Genomic DNA, 8417 nt, shown 5'->3' with positions numbered 1-8417 from the left:
CAGAGGAGTCATTCTTGATCATAAAGTCATGTCCTCTCTAGCTGTACTATGAAACCATTATACCACAAGTATGTTGGGTAGAATCGGTATCACAAAAATATTATGCACTCCCTCCTTGCCATAATATAGTGCGAATTGGTTTCCGCAAAAGTCAAACCTCACTAACTTTGACTAAGTTCATTGAGAAAATTATCTATATCTACAACACCGAATGTATACCATATTTAAATATGCTTGATGATGAATCTGATAGTATAGATTTGAGATTCTAAATCTTGATATTTTTGGTATATACTTTGTCAAAGTTTACATGGTTTGAGTTCAAAAAGATCTTTTGAACTAAATTTTGGCATAGAGGGAATACAGCTTAACTGCATTCTCTGCAATCACAAGCACCGCTTCCATCATGTGCAAGAACAAGGCATGTTATCGACTGTAAATTTTCTATTCCTAATTTCAAATTTCCAATTTCAAGAAATTTTCATCTCCTAAAACTTTTACCATGCACATGTTTCTCAAAATAGCTTGTCTGTGCAGGTGCGCAGGTTAGTGACTAGCTGACCTATAATCAAGACCTATACTTTGTCAGGTCGAAGGTGAGGGTTCTTGAGCAACTTCGTTCCAAGTCCCTGTAAACACCAACCAGTGCTTCAGCTTTGTCATAAAAACGGTCCTTCAGCGATATGACAATACTCTGAAACCCGCAGCCTCCATCACAATCTTCTTCTTCGCCAACATGCCCGCATGACTTTGATCTGATAAATCCAGCAACCTTGGCAACATTTAAATTATCCAGAGCTGCATCGACTTCATCCAGTATGAAGAATGGCGATGGCCTGAAACTGTGAACGGCAAAAAGCAATGCCAGTGCTGCCATTGTCTTCTCCCCACCGGACAACAACTCCATATCTCTAAAGCGTTTCGTAGGTGGCATAACTGTGTAGTTTACTCCATATCGAAATGGCTCATCTTCATTTTCGAGGTTTAAATATGCAGTTCCTCCAAGTGGATGTGTTTGACTTTCTGTTAACTTCTTATAGATTTTGTCTATGCCTTTAGATATGTGATCAAAGGCTTCCATGAACAGTTGTTGCCTTCTTTCTTTGACAGAGTTATACTTTTCAATTATCTCTTGTTGTACTTTCTTGGCTGCTTCAAACTTTTCGGTAGCGTCCCTGTCCTTTCTTTGCAGTACTTCATATTGGTCAAGTGCTTTTAGGTTTGGGGCAGTGCTTTCAATTTTAGCAACTAGTGTACCTGTTCTCTGTTTAAACTCTGCCTCAAATTTGTCGCGCTCGGACAGCTGCATATCCTGCAGGTATATTTCTCTAAGCTGGCTATAATCAAGGACCAGTTCTTGTGAGGATGATCCTCTATCTGTTTGATCATTGACTGTAGGAAGCTTCAACTGCTCCATTTCGCACTTCTCACGAATCTCCCGTTGGCGTGATCTAAGTTGCACGAGTTGCCCCTCCTGCAAGAACAGATATAGTTTTGTTACAGTAGCATCGTCAAAATAAGCTTGCCTACTATCCAGATAACAACATCTCATCTATGCACGCAATAAAGAAAGGGTAAATAAAACCGATTTTGCTCTAGCCACAACTCTGCTAAAATTGCCTACCGATTTATTTGATGAAAAAGTAACTTCTGTCAGATAAACCTACTTGTGACTTTATGTGGCGTTCCAGCTTCGCCAATGCCGCAGCCGCTCTGCCATTCTGCTTCTTCAGTTCATCAATAGCCTTATTACATTCATCTGACTTGGACTTCCAGTCTTCAGCCTCAGCTTTCAGCTCTTTTATCTTATTTGAAATTTGTTCTGCTTCAGCCTTAGCACCAGACTCTATACCCTGTAAGCCCATCAGTTCCTTCTCTAGGGACTCATTCATTTTCATTAACTTCAAAATTGGTCCTTGCATATCTCTCTTATGTTCATATTCCAGCTGGTATTTCAATTTTGACATTTGATTATTTAGGATTAGCTTCCTCTCTTGCAGTGCTTGAGCATCTTTCAGTTGCCTTGCTTCATATTCAGATATGTTTTTCAAACCAACTGACATGCTGAATTTTTTTAAATCGTTTCCACAATCTCATTTATTTTCCTCTCCTGGTTTCTTACTTCACTTTCGTTTTTAGCAAAAAGGGTTTCCAGTTCCTCCTTTCCTGGCTCCAGACGACTAATTTCTTCTCCAATGTTACGCTTCTCCGATGACAATTCATGTAGCTTCTTATTGAGGCGATTCTGTTTAACATTCAAGTGATTTAACTTTTTCTCGAATCCAGTGATTCTCTGAGATACATCAAGCTCCTTTATCTGCAACTCTCTTGGTGACCCAAGTCTTGACAGTTCAGATTCCAGCTGTCCTTTTTTCTTCTTCAAAGATTCTATTTTGTCGCCATCCCATTTATTTGACCTAGCTTCCACTCCAGCACTTACTCCGCCAGTCATCGTGCCAGATTTAGTCAGAAGAGTCCCATCAACAGTGACAACCTTGTACCTTTCACCGCTCCAACTTAACGTTTTAGCTTCATCAAGCGTATCACAGAGAAGTGTATTCTCAACAGCATACAAAACTGCTCTCTCCAATGCTTGGTCGACATGAATAACATCTAAGACCAACTGTGCAGATCCCCCAAGGGTTCGTAATCTCTCAATTACTGGGTTCACACGGACTGATTGTAAGGGAATAAACATTCGAGGAGGAATGCGTAGATCCTTCAAATACCTAATGCATTCCTTTGCTGTGCTTTCATCTTCAACTACTACTGCATCCATGAATTTCCCCATGGCAACAGTAACAGCAAGGTTGTATTTCTTCCGCGAGGGCCTACAAAGTTCAGTCATGCGACCATGAACTCCAGGGAATAGCCGTTTAAGACTCCTAACAGTTTCTGAACATTGAGCATCCCGCTCATTTTCATGCTTGTCAGCTTTTAGCTCTCGCAACTGTGCATCTATCGCATACACCCTCTGGTTCAAAGTTTGATACTTAGCTCTGCATAAATTTTGGTAGATAGTATGTTAGACATCATAACTAACATCAACTAAGGAGCATGAAATTGATTCAAACAAGCACACTATCAGGATTTAGAAGATTTTGATTTGTTAGGAACTCACCCTGAAGATTGCCGTTCCTTTACAATAGACGTTATCTCATTCACACGGTTACACAGTTGCTGCATATTCTCCTCTAAATTCTTTCTTGCTTCAGCATTAACATTTAGTTCTTTGTCTAAGATTTCCTTCTCGTCTCTCAGCTTTGCGGTCCTTGTTTCTGCATCCTCCTTAATCTTATGGTATTCCTGCAATTGATCATGAGCTAACTGCAATTCACCGCTTTTAGTTTTATCTCGGCCTTGCTCATTCAACTCTTCAAAAGCTGTTGTTAAATCAACCAAAGCACCATGCAGCCTCTTTGTCTCTTCCAAATGTTTCTTGTTGGCATCCTTCTTTGTGTCAATCTCCCCGTTGCACCTTTTGATTTGGGATTTGAGGCGAGAGATATGTTCTTCCAATCCAAGAAGCTGAGGTTGCCACTTGTCGATATCAAGGTTCTTCTTCTTGGCCATACTCTCCTCGCATAAGATCAATTTCTTGAGATATGCGCTTTGCTCTTTTTGTTTTGCGGCGAGATCGTGGCCGGAGGACTGATTGTCATCCCTTGCTTGCCGAAGAGACCGTCTCTCCTCCTCGAGTTGGGCTTCGATTTTCTCAATGTCTCCCTGGATGGTGTAGAGCTGCCACAAGTGATGCTCTGTTCTCAAACAGTTCAAGTTCCTGCTGTAAGCGCAGATGCTCCTCAGCCTCTGCCTTTTCTGCTTTCTTCTCCTTTCTCTCCTCGGCAATGGTCCTCTTCTCGCGGTAGACAAGTGCGGATTTCTCTTCGGCATAGCGTTTCTGCGACTCCAGCTCGCCATACTCCTTCCTGAGCTCGTCGGAGCCTGAGATCTGCTCCAGGAGCGCGGTGAGCTCCTTGGGGTTCCTGGAGGCGACGGATTCCACATCGCCCTGGAAGACAAGGAAATTCCGGGCCTTGACGAGGATGCCGAGGGACCTCAGCCTGGCGTTGTAGTCCTCCCAGGTGACGAGCCGGCCGTCGATGCGGTACTCGCTTCCGCCGCTGGCGCCGGCGGTGGTGGTGATGGAACGGGAGAAGTGGAGCTCGGCGGCCCCTGTGCCGGGGAGGCGGTAGACGAGGCGGACGGAGGCCCTGCGGGCGGCATCTCTGTTGGCGTCGTCGAGGGCGTAGACGAGGTCCCTGAGCTGTGCGCCGCGGAGGTGCGCGGAGCGGACGCCGAGCACGAAACTGATGGCGTCCATGAGGTTGGACTTGTCTGCGCCATTGGGGCCGACGATGGCCGTGAAGTCGAAGAAGGGACCGATCGTCTGCCTGCCCTTGTACGACTTGAAGTTCTCCACCTCCAGCCGGTCGATCCGCCCGCCGCCCCTGCGGCCGTGTCCACCGGAGGCAGCCGCCGCCTCCTCCTCCATGCTTGGTTCGAATACTTTGGAAAAAAAACTTAGCAATGCTAGAACCAAAAAAAAAATTCACGCCAAAATTAATGCGTGGTACTAAGTTTTGGGAGCATTTGATCTGCTGATAGGATCGCCAAGATGTTCGCCAAACAGGGACCAAATTCTGCAGAATCGTCAGTAGGTGTTCTTTTGACGTTTTTTTTTTCCTAAATTCTTCTGAGCGGGCGCGTGCCAAACGGACGCGCAGAGCACGCGCACTACACGACAACCGAAGTCCCGCACTCGTCATCACCAGTCCCACCCGACCTCCTTTTCCCACCCCAAATCGCGCCGCCAGCGGCCAACGCTCCACACAGGCCAACCACAGCAACGCCCCGGCCATCCATTGCATCATCATCGTAGACGAACTCCAAGTTGTTGCTCGTCGCGCCGCATAGGACCTCTTAGTCGCCGACGCCAGGAGGGGAGGCAGCGGAGCGTCCAGGCTTCCGCAATCTCCTGCCGGCGAGTCCCCGACCAGCTCCTGGACGGAGGGAAGGTCTCCCGGGTGGCCAGCTCGCTGCCCCCCACGCGCTCTCTAGCAGCACGCGGAGCAACGCCCACACACCGGAGCAGTAGATCGAGCCAAATCTTCTGCGCACGCTTTGCTGGGAAAGAGAGATTCGAGAAGAAAGATGACTTGGAAGCTTGGAGGGTAAACCTGCTAAAAAGCAAGAGTTGAAGACATTGGATTTTACAGGTTGCCGACGCACTCAGGTCTCGGCCTCTCGGGCATGGCCTGGCTCCATTGATTTTTGAGAGAGGATTTCGGTGGGAGAGAGTCAGAAAGAGATACCAAAGACGGCAGCCCGTGTTAACTTACGAACCCGACGGATCATCTTTGAAGCCCGACGGAGCAACTTTACTGCTCAGCAGAGCAACTTCGGAATTCGACGGAGCAACTTTGCAGCCCATCAGAGCAACTTCGAAACCCGATGGAGCAACTTTGGAACCCGACGGAGCAACTTTGCTGCCCAGCAGAGCAACTTCGAAACCCGACGGAGCAACTTTGGAATCCGACGAGGCAACTTTGCTGCCCAGCAGAGCAACTTCAGAAGCCGATGGAGCAACTTTGCAACCCGACGAAACAACTTTGCTGCCCAACAGAGCAACTTCAGAACTCGACGAGGCAACTTTGATGCCGGACAGAGCAACTTTGCTGCCTAGCAGAACAATTTCCAAACCTGGCGAAGCAACTTTGCTGCCGGACAGAGCAAGTTTGGTGCTTGCGGATCATTCTTGGTGTTCGACGGAACTTTGGTGCCTTAGTGTGCAACTCTAGTGTTGACAATGCCCAACTGGCAACTTTGATATCCGACGACACTACTTCGGTGCACCGAAGGTGCCTACCCTTTTATTTGTCAAGTTGTCTACCACTGCAGTGAAGGTACCTAAAACTGCACTAAAGTTTCTTACTATCATCGTGAACTTGTTTGTTGCTTTTGTGGTTGTTTTCTAAGTTGTGTATTGTTTTTGTATAGTTGCACGCCACTGTTGTTGTAAAGTTATCTATCATTATTTGTGAACATGCGAAGTTGCATTTAGTTGTTGTAAAGATGTCAATTGTTGTTGTAAAGTTGTCTACCATTGTTTTTTTTTTGTCGCATACCAGAATTGCTTAGTAGCTCACCTAAGTTGCTTCTTAATTTTTTTCCTCGCGACATGGCAACTTTGGTGCCCCACAACACAATTTCGGTGGTCGAAAGCGTAATTTTGGTGCCAAACAGAGCAAATTTGGTGTCGACAATGCAACTTTGATGCCCAATGGCGCAACTTTCGTGTGCTTGAGTTCTCGAGCGCCTCTCCGAACTTTCCCAAGGACCGCTCTGGACATGTGGTGAAACATCGACCGTCGTGTCGATGTAGACGACAACGCCCACTTCACGACATCCTTAGGCAGTTTTATAGCATCGACACACAACTTCGAGTTTTGGTAACTATACCGCACCTAGGAAAAATCACACCTAGGGTAAATTTTTAGCCAACAAATATTATATAATTTAGGCAACAAATTAGCATTTTTAGCAACTATTATGTAATTATATGCAACGAATTAGCACATATATGTGATTTTAGGCAACAAACTATGACTAGGCAAAAAGACAACATTTTTAGCAACTATTATATGATTATAGCAACAAAATACTACTCCCGATTCATCCCACCACTCAATGTCTACCCCTCTCTCTCCCTCATATTCTTCCTCACACGCACCCCTCCCGATTTCATCCAGTCAACGCTGCTTCCGTTGCTAATTCCGGCTGCCGTGGGTTCCAATTCCAACCCGATCTCGAGGCCGGGAGAGGGGCGCGCCGAGGCCGGGAGCGGGAGTTGGGCCGAGAGGAGCGGCATGGCCGCCAGTGTTACGCGAGCTGCATGGTTCGGACACTGGCGCGGCGGGCGGGAGGAGGCCGGCAGCGGGGATCCAGACATGGAGGTCGCGCGGTGGGAGATGGGGAACCCGGACTATGGCCTGCGCTCGTTGGAGGGAAGCCGGCGGCGGGAGCGCGCGTCTAGAGGGGAGGCCGGCGATGGCGGCGCTCATCTAGACTCTAGATGGGAGGCAGGCGGCGGGAGCGCGCGTCTAGAGGGGAGGCCGGCGATGGCGGCGCTCGTCTGGACTCTAGATGGGAGGCCGACGGCGGGGGCGCTCGTCTAGATGGAAGGCGGGCGGCGAGCATGGTTGGCCGGGCGGCGCGCGTGGCCAACGGGGGCGGTGATCTTGGCCGGAGCGGAAAATGTGGTGCGGGAGGCGATTCGGGATGGGAAAGACGAGCAGGGTGGGCATCGATCGAGATAGAAAATATGTTCTTTCCTTTTCTATGGGGGCGACAGAAACTTTCCTAAATAGGCGGTGTGCCAGAAACGACTACTGGGCACATGCACGCTCGCTAGACGCGTCCTTTTTTTTTTGAGTGAAAAAGTCTCCAACTAATCTAGGGACAAACAATTGATAACCGAAGAGCGAGCGATGCAATTAGGGCCGTTGTCTTCTCCCCTTTCGGGCCAAGGCCCAACAAAAAGGAATTTCTGATTCCAGCGTCCGGCCCCAACTCAACAACGAGTTCCGATCCCTCAAAGCCTACTTATAAGAAGTTAGGATCAATGCGGCACCAAGGCGAGTATGTGACTATTATTGCCTCTTCGGCGGCTTGGGACTCGGACAAAATTAATGAGTTCTTTCTGCCTATGGATGCGGAGATAATCCAAGGTATTCCGTTGTGCACACGGACTCAAGATGATTTTTGGGCGTGGCACTTCGAGAAGTCAGACATTTTCTCAGTTTGTTCAGCATATCGAACTCTTGTGAATGTGAAACGCACGAGGGAGGACTGGATTGAGGAGCGGCCAGGATCTGCGAATGCGGTTTCAGAGGGAAAGTTGTGGACCAAACTTTGGAAGTGCTCTGTTCCATCAAAAGTTAGAGTGTTTCTTTGGCGTTTGGCTCAATGCTCATTACCTACGGGGGATATCAGACATCATAGAGGTATGACACCGTCTCCAGCCTGCTTGATCTGTGGTATGGAGGATTCTTGGCGTCACTCTTTGATTGATTGCACCATGTCAAGGTGCATATGGGCTCTCTCAACCCCGGTCATAGCGGAACATGTCAGTTTGTCTATCGAGCCGTCTGCTAGGCAGTGGCTGTTCTCTATGTTTGAATCAATGGACCACGATGATTTGACGAGGATGATCGTCACTCTCTGGTCAATCTGGCACGCTAGGAGGAAGCTGATCCATGAAGATATTCAGCAGAGTCCGGCGGCGACACATGCCTTTATAGACTCCTTCCTCCATGACTTGGGGAGCACGTCTTCGGAGCCGAAAGAGAAGAAGGGCAGGTCCACTATCAAGCAGGTGAGGGGTTGGCTACCACCGCCTGCTGACATGTGCAAAG

The 8417-nt window shown here is 47.8% G+C and overlaps 1 pseudogene; it reads right to left on the bottom strand.

Moving 5' to 3' along the window:
* Nucleotides 1-568: 568 nt before the first annotated feature.
* LOC124696016 lies at nt 569-4495 on the bottom strand (annotated as a pseudogene).
* Nucleotides 4496-8417: the final 3922 nt, after the last annotated feature.

The sequence above is a fragment of the Lolium rigidum genome, chromosome 3 (genome assembly GCF_022539505.1).
Source record: "Lolium rigidum isolate FL_2022 chromosome 3, APGP_CSIRO_Lrig_0.1, whole genome shotgun sequence".
NCBI classification, from domain to species: domain Eukaryota; kingdom Viridiplantae; phylum Streptophyta; class Magnoliopsida; order Poales; family Poaceae; genus Lolium; species Lolium rigidum.
The sequence above is the reverse complement of the archived record's forward strand: the minus strand, read 5'-3'. Positions and strand labels throughout refer to the sequence as shown.